At 44.7% G+C, this 12,329-nt stretch overlaps 1 protein-coding gene across 4 annotated transcripts in view; it reads right to left on the bottom strand.

Moving 5' to 3' along the window:
* KCNAB2 (potassium voltage-gated channel subfamily A regulatory beta subunit 2) overlaps window positions 1-7,963 on the bottom strand; it is a 420,882-nt gene extending 412,919 nt beyond the window's left edge. For all 4 annotated transcript variants that reach the window (XM_068240498.1, XM_068240500.1, XM_068240499.1 and 1 more), the window contains exon 1: window positions 7,857-7,963. The gene's annotated coding sequence lies outside the window, so the exon portion shown is untranslated. The remainder of the gene's footprint in view (window positions 1-7,856) is intronic.
* Window positions 7,964-12,329: the final 4,366 nt, after the last annotated feature.

Below are 12,329 nucleotides of genomic sequence, written 5' to 3'. Positions count from 1 at the left end.
TTATAAGGGCAGGTACAAATAGGAAGGCACAATGCTATTATGTGACTGCTACATTACATACAGTGAAACTTACAATCAACTTAAAGAGAATCTGTACTCTAATATTCTTACACTAAAAAGCATACCATTCTATTCCTTATTTTCTCCTGTGCCCCTCTGTGCTGTTTCTGCCACTCCCTGCTGCAATCCTGGCTTGTAATTAACAGTTTTAGGCAGTGTTTACAAACAAACTAACCAGCTTGTAATAGGCTCATATAGAGTGTGTGAGTCATACAGAGTGTGCAGGGGGCCTGCAGAGGGTGTGTATCGCTTCTAACCAATCACAAGCAGCCCTGCACATTCCACACACTCAAGCTTTAGCCCGACAGACACGATAGAGGAAAGTAGATAAGATTTATTACAGAGACAGTGCAATTAGGAAAAGCTGCAGTAAGCCAGAGCACATTAGAACAGGCATAGGAACTTATAGGATAGAAGAAATAAGACTGAAAAATTTGTTACAGAGTCTCTTTAAGCTTAGCCTAAATCTTGCAGTCCCAATCTGTTTTTTCAAATCGGGTGATCTATTGACAGGTAAACACTTTTTTATAAATAGCACCTTCTGAATTTTGGGAATATGGAAGCAGCAGGAGATCTCCTATATGTCTAATGCTGGGCATACACAGCTCGTTTTTGCCGCTCGAGTCACCCGTACGATCGTTTTGCCGCTAGATTCTGCAGTTAATTCTCTTATCCTCCGCTCGTTTTTCTTATCTTTTTCCATTCACTGCTATCTGGAATCGAGCGGTGAAAGGATTGAGCGGGAGATCGGACATGTGGTAAATTTTCTATCGAGCCATCTTAATGGCTCAAAAACGAGCCGTGTATACCCAGCATTAGATCACAGTGGGGTATTGCAGATTGATGTAACGGAGGCATTTTAACATAGAACGTTGCACTGCAATAGAAAGTTTATGCGAGGTTCAGATTGCATCTGGTGCGATGCAATCCAAAGGACTACAGTGATCCAACCGCAGTGCATACAGAGCGCTACAGCAAACGTGTGTTAACAGTGGCAGTAAAGCATACTTTTCATTGAGAGTATCCTCCACTATATGCAATGTAAAGGTCTCATAAAACGAGATGCGACTTATGTTCCATTGCATCTCTATTTTTATAGGGCACGCAACACAGCTCCCATTGTGAACCTAGCCTTAAAGTGAACCTGAGGTGAAAATAAACTGATGAGATAAACAATTGTTTTGTCCTCCTATTCCTAAAAAATACCTTTATTTTAGATATCCCATGATTTTATTTTATATTTAAACATTTACAAAGTAGATTGAATGTTTTATTGTCTCTGCTCAATGGCAATCTATTAAGTGTCCCAGAATTAAAATACATGAACTATTGACTCTACCCTGCCCTCAGAAGTTGTATTCTGGCAGGAAAACTTTTAAGGCTGTAATTTGCTTATCAGGGTTTGCTATGTAAGGCAAGACAGAAGCTGTCACTTGCATGCCTGAAAAATGACTCTTTCATGCAGCAAAATAAAAAGACTGGTTATTAATGTTTTGAACTGTACGTACACATGTTTATCTCATCATGTCACATGTAGCCTTGGGTACACTTAAAGGACTTCCAAGGCCAGTGTTCTCCCCAGGCTCTTTTAGCCGGGTGCTCCACCCGGCTAGATTTGTTGACCACCCGGCTGTCATTGGCTCACCTCCTCACCACCTCCTATGCTGTAAGCAGAGTTGACCTGCATTTTCATCTCTCCCCACCCGGCTGCTTTTTCATGCCACCCGGCTACAATTTCATGCCACCCGGCTGGAAAATAATTCTGGGGAGAACACTGAAGGCCAAATAGAAAATCTATTTTTTACTCACCTGGGGCTTCCTCCAGCCCCTCGCAGCCATCTTAGTCCCTCGCTGCAGCCCCGCTGCTGCCCACAATGATGGCGACCCACCAACGGGGCCGGATTTTCTGTGTCAGCACTCGTGCCCACGCGCCAACGTCATCTGGCATGTACTGCGCCTATGCAGTACGCACCAGATGACACGAACGTGGTCGTCATCATTGCGGGCGGCCAGCAGGGACATGGAGGAGGAATGGGGTTGCGGTGAGGGACTGAGACTGCTGCGAGGGGCTGGAGGAAGCCCCAGATTTCCTATTTGGCCTCGGAAGTCCTTTAAGCTACATGCACACTTTTAAACACTGCTGCAGTGTTCTCCCCAGGCTCTTTTAGCCGGGTGCTCCACCCGGCTAGTTTTGATGAGCACCCGGCTGTCATTAGCTCACTTCCTCCTATTCTGTAAGCATAATTGCTCACGGAAGCCCTGGCCCTGCATTCTCTCATCTCACCCACCCGGCTACTTTCTCATGCCACCCGGCTACTATTTCATGCCACCCGGCTGGAAAAAATTTCTGGGGAGAACACTGTGCTGTCAGAAACAATCGGTCATGTTCATCTTGGGGGACAGTTTAGAAATGCTCACTGTATAGAGATGCGGCTTTATCGGTTATATGGAGAGAGAATGAGTAGGAGGTGCCTCACTGTGAGAACTACAAAAGACATACAACAGAAGTTGGGTGAGAAAGTTCAAACATGAAAAATCCCTAAAAAATCTCTGGGGCCAACTGCATTCCCGACTGACTTTCACCTGAGACACAGGTGAATGATTACGCTGGGAAATGAGAATCTAGAGTGTGTATACGCAACTTAAGTCCTGCTGCACATACTTCATTTATGCAGGCCAACTGACCAATCGGAGAGCAGCAATCCATACACCAGACTGAAAACCTTTGATTCACAAAGATTTCAGCTGATTATTTTTTACCTAACTGATCAAACATGAGCACAATATGGGGAAAAGAGGTGCCCTGGTGTGTGTATAAAACCATTTAAAAACAGACTAAAATGGAAAAGATTGAGGTGGCTTACCTCAGTGGCGAAAACGCGGGCTCAGACCCGCGAAACACATTGCCTGTGCAAAATAAAACCTTTTTGTTTATTCAAAAGTTTTCGTCACTGAGGTAAGCCACCTCAATCTTTTCCATTTTGTTCTGTTTTTAAATGGTTTTATACACACACAGGGCGCCTCTTTTCCCCATATCGTGCTTCTAAACACCCCCAACAGAGTCTGTTGGTGGGGTTGAGACAGACCACAAGTGGTCCCCACCACAGTGGAAACCTGTCACTTTTATCTAGGAGAGCGACCACATCCAGGTCCATCCGGACCACCCCGAGTGGAGTCGGGTTCATTGTCTCCACCTGCTTCCTGTGGGTGGTTGCCTGGTTTGCACAAGGCCTTTGTGAGTATAGCATACATTTCCTTTTTCATTACAAATACTGTACCCAAACATATTGCACTACTGGGTTCCCGTTTTGTTTCCTGTAATTTTTCTTTAGGGTGTCAAGACACCCCCACTACTCTATGATCAAACATGACTGAAACTGCCTGCAACTGATTGGAAACATCTGAATATTATCAGAGATCTACAAGCAATCTGCTTATTGACTTAGGTTGGGTTCACACTATGCGGGAGCAGTACTATGCCTGTATTAGTGGATGCAGTTTACCTTTGATTGACAGGGTACATTGCTACTTCAGAGCAGAAGTGTGCCACCAAATGAATGGCAATGCAACATGCAGTCCAACTACATAAACTATTTTTGGTATCACCTAACACCAACATTAGCAAACTTTTAAGAAACAAATACAGCTGATGATCCGTGTAAATAGTCATGATGCGGAATATGTCCAAACATTTACACCATACCATTATGCATTTCCAGTATATAGCAGTTACTCAGCAGCACATAAACAGAGAAGGTTGAATATGAAGGCCCAAATCAAACAGACGTTTTAGCGGCGTTAAACAACCCCCGCAGCGCTCGTCATTTAAGCAATGCCCATTCAGGTAAATGGACAGCTAGGGGCTTAATGGTGTACTGTTATGCGGCGCAAAAACCAAGCTTGATCCCATAATCTCACTTCATCTTGGACCACTCCCCCCCCACCGTGGGGGTCCAAACGTAAGACATTTGACGGACGAGCTCCGCCACAGGTTGCCAAATGCTGTTCTGCTCTCTAGAAAAGCATTTGACAGAAACGTCGGGCTACAGTGATCTCATCTAAGCACTGCAGAGCAGGTCAGCAATATCTAAGCATATTAAAAAAATGTATTCAAAAAGTGTACATGTGCAAGACTGCAAAATCCAGTTCTGCATTAAAGTGAATAAATTGCAAGCATATCTGCATGGTATTGTGGAGAAGAGGCGTACAAATAGTGTTGTAACGGTATGAATATTAACGGTACAATAACCGTAAAAAAAAAATACCACAGTATGACGGTATACGGTACTATAAAATTATTTGGACCTGGGCCTCCCCCTACATTAAAAAAAAAGTGTAATTAAGGTGCCCCTGTATGGTAGCCTGCCATAGGTTCCCTCAGTATTGGTAGCCAGCTATAGGTAGCATGGAATAACTGCCCCAGAATAGGTGCCCGCAGTATAGGAAGCCAGAAATTGGTGCAGCCAGTATAGTTAGCCAGGAATAGTTGCCCCAGTATAGGTAGTGAGGAATAGATGCAGCCAGGAATGGGTGCAGCCACTATAGGTAGCCAGGAATGGGTGCAGCCACTATAGGTAGCCAGGAATGGGTGCAGCCACTATAGGTAGCCAGGAATGGGTGCAGCCACTATAGGTAGCCAGGAATGGGTGCAGCCACTATAGGTAGCCAGGAATGGGTGCAGCCACTATAGGTAGCCAGGAATGGGTGCAGTCAGTATAGATAGCCAGGAATAGGTGCAGCCAGTATAGATAGCCAGGTGGAGGAGAGGGGGGGCGCAGCGGTGGGGGTGGGATGCAGTGGCAGGTGCTTAAATAGCGGCGGGATAAACAAATACTCACTTTGCCTGGATCCATCACGCATGTACTACTCACTTTTTCCTGTTCTTGTGTTCCATGTCCCTGTAATAGCGCCCCCGGGAACTGTTACAGGGAGATTGAACGCAAGAACAGGAAGAAGAAAGTAAGAAGTACATACGCAATAGATCCAGGTGAAGTGAGTATTTGTTTACCCCACCATTTGTGCACCTGCCGCTATGTCCCACCGCCACCGCTATTCGTGCGTGCCCCCTCCCCTTCGAAAACCGGTAAAACGAGATTGTGCATGGTATGATTACCATGCACAATAAAACTGTGGTATACCATGGCAACCTCATTCTATCAGGCTAGGTTCACAGTGGGACGTTGCATTGTGATGCGGTGTTAAAGTTACAACGCAATGCACCAAAAAAGTTGCAACGCACCTTAACCTCTTGAGGACCATGGTGTTAAACCCCCCAAGTGACCAGGCTATTTTTTGTTTAATTAGCCACTGCAGCTTTAAGGACAAGCTGCAGGGCCGTACAACTCTGCACAAAAGTGATTCCCCCCCCCCCTTTTTCTCCCCACCAACAGAGCTCTCTGTTGGTGGGGTCTGATCGTCCCCCCTGTGTTTATTTTATTTTTTTAAATAAATATTAAATTGTGTTTTTTTTAAATATTTTTTACTATTTTTTATTTTTTTAAACTAAATCCCCTCCCTCCCCCCAGCCGGCCAATCACGGCGATCGGCTGTCATAGGTTTCTGCCGATCGCTCTCTTGTCCCCCAGGGGGACAGCCGTGTCACATGGCTGTCCCCAGTACAGAGCTGCTGCTGATTGCAGCGCTGTACAAGTAAAAACACAGCGGTTTTGGCGTGTAACAGTCTTCCGAGCGGCGATGGACGCTCGGAGACTGAAGGCGGAGCTCAGCTACGCCCACCAAGCAGGAGATGCACGCGCAGCCTGCGTGCGATCTCCTGCTAAACAGAGCCCCAGGACTTTACGCCAATTGGCATTAGGCTGTCCTGGGGCTGCCGCCGCGGCCACGGCCGTCGGCGGCAGAAGGTTAACACTGTGTTACCATCGCATACAGTAGATACAGTGGAGCATACAGGCAATGAAAAGTATGCTTTCCTGTATCTGTTAACGTCTGCAATAAGTTATGTAATGCAGCAGTGCGTTACCATAACGTAACATTTACAAAGCGACTTTAATGTTGCACTGTGAACGTCGCATAGGGTTAACATTGTAGTGTGGTAACTTGCGTTACATGACTTTATGAAAGCAGGATAATAACATCCCACTGTGAACCTAGCCTCAATGTTGTACACATTCAAATGATCAATTCATGCAAAAGACTTAAGAAATTATTTTGTAAAACAATTTTTTTTCTTCACACCTACACTGTGCACATAGACGTTTCCATTGGTGCGGTGCGATTCCAGTGCGGAAAACGCATGTGCGATTTTGCATGCATTTTTCCATGCGTTTTTCTATGCGATTTCGCATGCGTTTTGTGGCCACGCGGTTTTAACCATGTCAATGCTGGTGTGCTTTTTACATTGTTTTTACACAAAAACGCATGCGAAAATGCATAGAAAAACGCATGCGGTTTTCCCTATTTAATTACATTGTATGCGAATTTGCACACCGCTTTGCGTTGTGAGAATTCTGATGGCTCTGCCGAGCAGATTTTTTTCTGCACAGAAAAACGCTAAGAAATCCTGACAAGTGGAAACAGTCCCATCCACTTGTATTGGTTATGCGAATCTGCATGCAGAAAACGCACGCAGATTCGCTCTAGTGGAAACGGGCCCTTATAAGTATCAGTGCTAGTCTAGTCTAGGGGACCCAGCACAAAACCTCATAAGGAAATTCTGTTAAAGTGATTGGGTGGACAGCACCCTCTTGAACTCTTGGCCGGTTGAATAGGTAAGATTAAGGTCATATGCATAGGCCCACCCCCCAGCTAGTGACGTACTCCCTGCTGGGCAGGAAATAGGTCACTGGGATTCCCATCGATGCACTGCATGTTGCATCGCGCTCCCGCCATGCACACTTACTGCATCGTCCAATGACTTGCATTACTGCATAATCTATGTGGTAGACACAGATCATGCGGTAATGCATTGAAGACTTTGGTAGATCACATCGCATTGCATGAAGTGTGCAAGTCTCCGTAGAATTGCATGGCCCTTGTGGCGAGGAAGCGTACCACGGTGCAATGCAGTCTGCAAGGTTTCAGATAGGTTGTAGTAAACTACGCCCACACTATTCAGCCAATCACAGCGCTTTGTGCTGTAGAGAGTGTTGTCATTGGAGAACTGTTCCCTATGAGGTTTTGTGTCGGTGTTCCAATAGTTTGTCAATGTATGCTGAAATGTTGGAACACCGGGTCCCCTAAAGTAGACTAGCACAAAAATGTTTGACAATCTCATATGTACTGATGTCAGAAAAAAACTGCAGGGATAAATTCAACAGATTGAGAGACAAACGTCTTTCATTACTTTCCTTTAGGTCAAGTCATTTTTTTTTTTTTTATTTCAAAAGACTTATCTCACACAAGTGTGCATCTCTGGTCAACACTATTAATAATAATACACACTGCTCCACTATTATAAAATAATACAATAGTGCACTTTTTACAGTTATTACATAGTAAGCTCTGATGGACCAGGGTCAGTGAATGTGTAATAAAGTGCACTGCAGAAAGGGCCAGCAAGAACAAGCCAATAACCAGTGAGACATGGTTATGCTATCTACGTGCAACAGCATTGAAAAAAATGAATAAAGATAATGCACAGCATTATGCCCATGCATAGAGAATAGCAGACATTGCAATGCAGCTGCACTGACAGAAAGGAAGATCACTGCAATACACTGCTTTCATAGACAGGTGATCCCCTGCAGAATAAATCCCAGAGCAGACAGGGATGGGAGTGAGCGTCCCAGATTGCCCAGGCAGCAGCCCTGATGGAGGGGGTTTAGCCATAGACTGACCTGTAGCTCGTCCTCCCCCTCCAACACCACAGCCACCTCTCCTCTCCTCCAGCTGCACCACCGCCGCCGCCGCTCTCCTGCTCTCCCCGCACTGCTGACCTCGTGGGAGAGCAGCTGTCGGCTCCGCCCATTACCCCAACACAGACTATTCTCCCCGTCTCGGTAAACACAGCGCTGATTTGCTGAGGTGCTTGTCCATCACGTCGTCTCCGCTGCTGAGTGGCAGTTCTGTCCGCTCGCAGGACTACAGATGTCTGGGTTGGTGGCTCTGCTTGCCATTCTCTCTGACGCATTGGTAATAGAGCAGCCGTTATGACGTCATAATGCTCGGAACACATTAACACAACTGACCTGAACAGCTGGAGGACTACAAGTCCCAGTAGATAGGTGCAGTGACAATTTTGGTGCAAACAAAATGAAGAAAGCCGCTGCATTTAGCAGTGAGTAAGGACGTATCACAGAGAAGGGAAGAGGGGTAGAAGATAGCCAAATTTGGTTTAGCATGTTAGATTGGATATACATAAAAATTGTTGTAGGATTTAAAAAAAATAAAATGTAGTTCAGGCTGCAGAAACTTTCATAGCCTATGTCGACTAGCCGTGAATCGTAGTTCTCTGGGTGTGATTTTGGATGTGGAATTATGTGCAGGCAAAAGAAGAATGATTCATGTTGCGTTCTGCCACTGCATACAACCCAATCATAGCTGTGCATAACATGACAAAGAGATACGAATGTGAGTTCGCATCAGCACGGTTGCCGCGTCCGTTTCGGAAATGGACGTGGCAGCCAGGTGGAAAGGAACTCTCAGGCAACCACTAGATCAGAGGTCCCCCCCAAACGTTTTTGGTCGAGGGCCGGGTCAACATACTTCAGACTGCTGGGGGCCGAAACATACATAAAATGATGTAGAAGTCTTTGCGGGCCAGACAGTAAAGCATAACCAGATGACAACCTGCAGTCCAAATGGACAGCAGTGTCACCTGATGTGGAATTTGATTGGAAACCAGCAAAATTACTGCTTTCTGGCTTCCATGTGGATGGGTGATGCCAGCACTGCTATTCCATATGCGGACCACCAATATTTAAAGATGGAGCTGACCTCATCTATAAGTAATACATTTTCTGTGTGGGGGGTGTGGCGGTAAAAAAGCATCAGGGGGCCACATTCGGCCCATGGGCCTTAGTTTGAGGACCACTGCACTAGATGATCTAAGGAGGAAGTTTTATAGACAGCCCAAAGGTGTGCCCAGTCACTATCTTTAAACATACATATATCCAGGCACATCGCCTCTAGTTAGGACATTAAATAAATTATTAGGGAAAGGGAGGTGCTGAAGGGGGTGTGGCTAGAAACAGCAAAAATCAATTAACCCTTCGCACACTCACATGCAAATGTTCAAACAAATGCATTCACAGATTTACTCATCCAGGCACAACTGTTATCCCTACAGCTAAATTAAAAGCCCCCTTCAGCACCTCCCTTTCCCTAATAATTTATTTAATGTCCTAACTAGAGGCGATGTGCCTGGATATATGTATGTTTATTCTTATCATTGACCCCTGTGGCTAGGGTCCAATTCGGTGCACTCCCCCCTTCCCCTGTATGTTTGTCAGCATGCAGACAGCTTATGCTGGTGTATGCGCATGGTGTACATGGACACATAACATTAGCTCCCTTGTGCGATTGGTAAGATGCACTGTCTTTCCCAGGAGAGGAAGTTAGGATGTGTGCTCCTAATCCATTGAGAGGTTTGATGCAATGAATGTGTTTGCATGTCTGCACTATGCATGTTACAGGGCCAGAGTTAGGACACCTATGTTTACCTGGGTACTTCTACGCAGTATAGGTGACTAAGCATAAGAATGCATTCTTCTGTGAACTAAAACCCTGGCTTTTAATTTAGCTGTAGGGATAACAGTTGTGCCTGGATGAGTAAATCTGTGAATGCATTTGTTTGAACATTTGCATGTGAGTGTGCGAAGGGTTAATTGATTTTTGCTGTTTCTAGCCACACCCCCTTCAGCACCTCCCTTTCCCTAATAATTTATTTAATGTCCTAACTAGAGGCGATGTGCCTGGATATATGTATGTTTATTCTTATCATTGACCCCTGTGGCTAGGGTCCAATTCGGTGCACTCCCCCCTTCCCCTGTATGTTTGTCAGCATGCAGACAGCTTATGCTGGTGTATGCGCATGGTGCACATGGACACATAACATTAGCTCCCTTGTGCGATTGGTAAGATGCACTGTCTTTCCCAGGAGAGGAAGTTAGGATGTGTGCTCCTAATCCATTGATAGGTTTGATGCAATGAATGTGTTTGCATGTCTGCACTATGCATGTTACAGGGCCAGAGTTAGGACACCTATGTTTACCTGGGTACTTCTACGCAGTATAGGTGACTAAGCATAGGAATGCATTCTTCTGTGAACTAAAACCCTGGCTTTTAATTTAGCTGTAGGGATAACAGTTGTGCCTGGATGAGTAAATCTGTGAATGCATTTGTTTGAACATTTGCATGTGAGTGTGCGAAGGGTTAATTGATAGTCACTATCTTTAGGTCAACATGGGGAGCCTCCTCCCACCCTTCTATGGCCTTACCCCCACGTGGGAAAAGTGTCAGGCCTCCTGCACACTGCATGCGATCCCGGTTTTTTTATATGTCCGATTTTTGATTCCGATTAAAAAACGTAGCAGTATGCTGTACTTTTTTAAATCCAAAATCGGATTAGATGAAAAATCGGAATTGCATGTAGTGTGCAAGTGGCCTTGCTGCGGAAGCAATGCTTTCCCAATGGGAAAGTTCACATTGCTACGTTCCACTCGTTGGAGCGGACGTTCCCGACCTGCACGATCCTTCCGCTCTGCTCCGCTTCACGGATCGGAATGCAGCGCAGGAGCGAATGTGTGCCAATGTGAACCCGACCTTAGGGGTCCCAGCGCTGGATCCCCCCTGTTGCAAAGGATGGAGGAAGCCTCTTTAGGCTCCAGAGACTTCTCTCTCCCGAGGTAAGTACCCCACAGGGACACTTTTTTTCTTACAGGTTTACTTTGAAAATTGACAAAAATGTACAAGTACCAACGTAAGTTTGGCAGAGGATCCCAGAAAATATAAAAACATAACATATCAAATGGTGGTGGTGGGGGGGGGGGGGGTTAACACCTTGTAAAGCGTTCGTTTGAAGATCTAAGGGTACTCAGGTATTTTCCTGTCATCCATTCATTGTCGCCAAAAGGTGTGATTTTGTGGTCAGGGGTTGTTTAGCAGCGACTACCAAATGAGTGTTATGGTGCTCTAGGATGTGACTTTTGGAGTGGCAGTCCTTCTTTGTGAACCCAATCCCTCTGTCCCTCCTTCTTCCTCATTTGTCCCTCTTTCAGGAGTGATGTACAGATCTATGTAAATATATGTTTTTGTTTTGTTTTTTTACTGAAAAATGTGTTTAATTGCCTCTAAACTTACTGTCCTTTGAAAGTCTGAGACCAGGGCCATTTCCAGGATCTTAGAAGATCCAGGGTACAAAAGAAAGGGTATGTGTGGCGTATGTAGTATACCGTGGTGAAAAGTGGGTGTGGCCACAATGGATTGTGATTGATGGGGACACATACTGAGCATAGTATAAAAGTTCATGAGCCTACGTTACATGCTAAAGGCAGAGAATTAATGTCCCACTCTTTATTCTCTTTATTTACCTGCACAGTACTGGACTGCAAGCAAGCATTACTGTCCCTAATGTCCAAGTATGACATTTCAAAAAATATGACCAATAAAAGACAGATATCAATGATATGCTAGTACTAAACATAAGGTGGCCATACACTTATAGATTTACAGCAGATTCGACCATCAGATAGATTTCTGTCAGATGCCTGTCAAGTGTAATCTCACAGGAATCTATCTGTGGAACAGATTTCCAATAGATTTCATTCTGAAATCTATTGGAAATCGATTGAAAATCAATCTAAATGCATTATTGGACCATTAGATCCAATGCGACTCTATGGGCCATTGATCTGCTGCCAGCAGCAGATCGACCTAGATCTTCCATCCTGTCAGATAGATCAAATCGATCAATCGGCCAATCGATCTGCAATTACTTTCCAATCTATCGAAATCAACCAGTGTATGGGCCCCTATAGGCAGATATCACTGACATGCAGGTATTGCCAATAACAAGCAGATAATACCAAATATATATATCAATGATATGTAAGTAATACCAATGATAAGAAGATAGTACTAATGGTAGTTAGGTATCAATGATGTGCAGATATTACCAATGACAAAAAGGAAACATTGATCACAAGCAAATAACACAGGCAGATAGTGGTAGTTTTTAGTGATATGAAGCTCATAATCATTTTATTCTGGGCACAAGCAGGGAGTGATAGGTAGATTCTTGTAACAAGCCAGTAGTAGATTCTAGTAAAACACTGGTAGTGATGGGTAATTTCTAGTGATAAGCAATAGGT

The sequence above is a fragment of the Hyperolius riggenbachi genome, chromosome 6 (genome assembly GCF_040937935.1).
Source record: "Hyperolius riggenbachi isolate aHypRig1 chromosome 6, aHypRig1.pri, whole genome shotgun sequence".
NCBI lineage: Eukaryota > Metazoa > Chordata > Amphibia > Anura > Hyperoliidae > Hyperolius > Hyperolius riggenbachi.
This window is presented reverse-complemented; position numbering and strand designations above follow the sequence as displayed.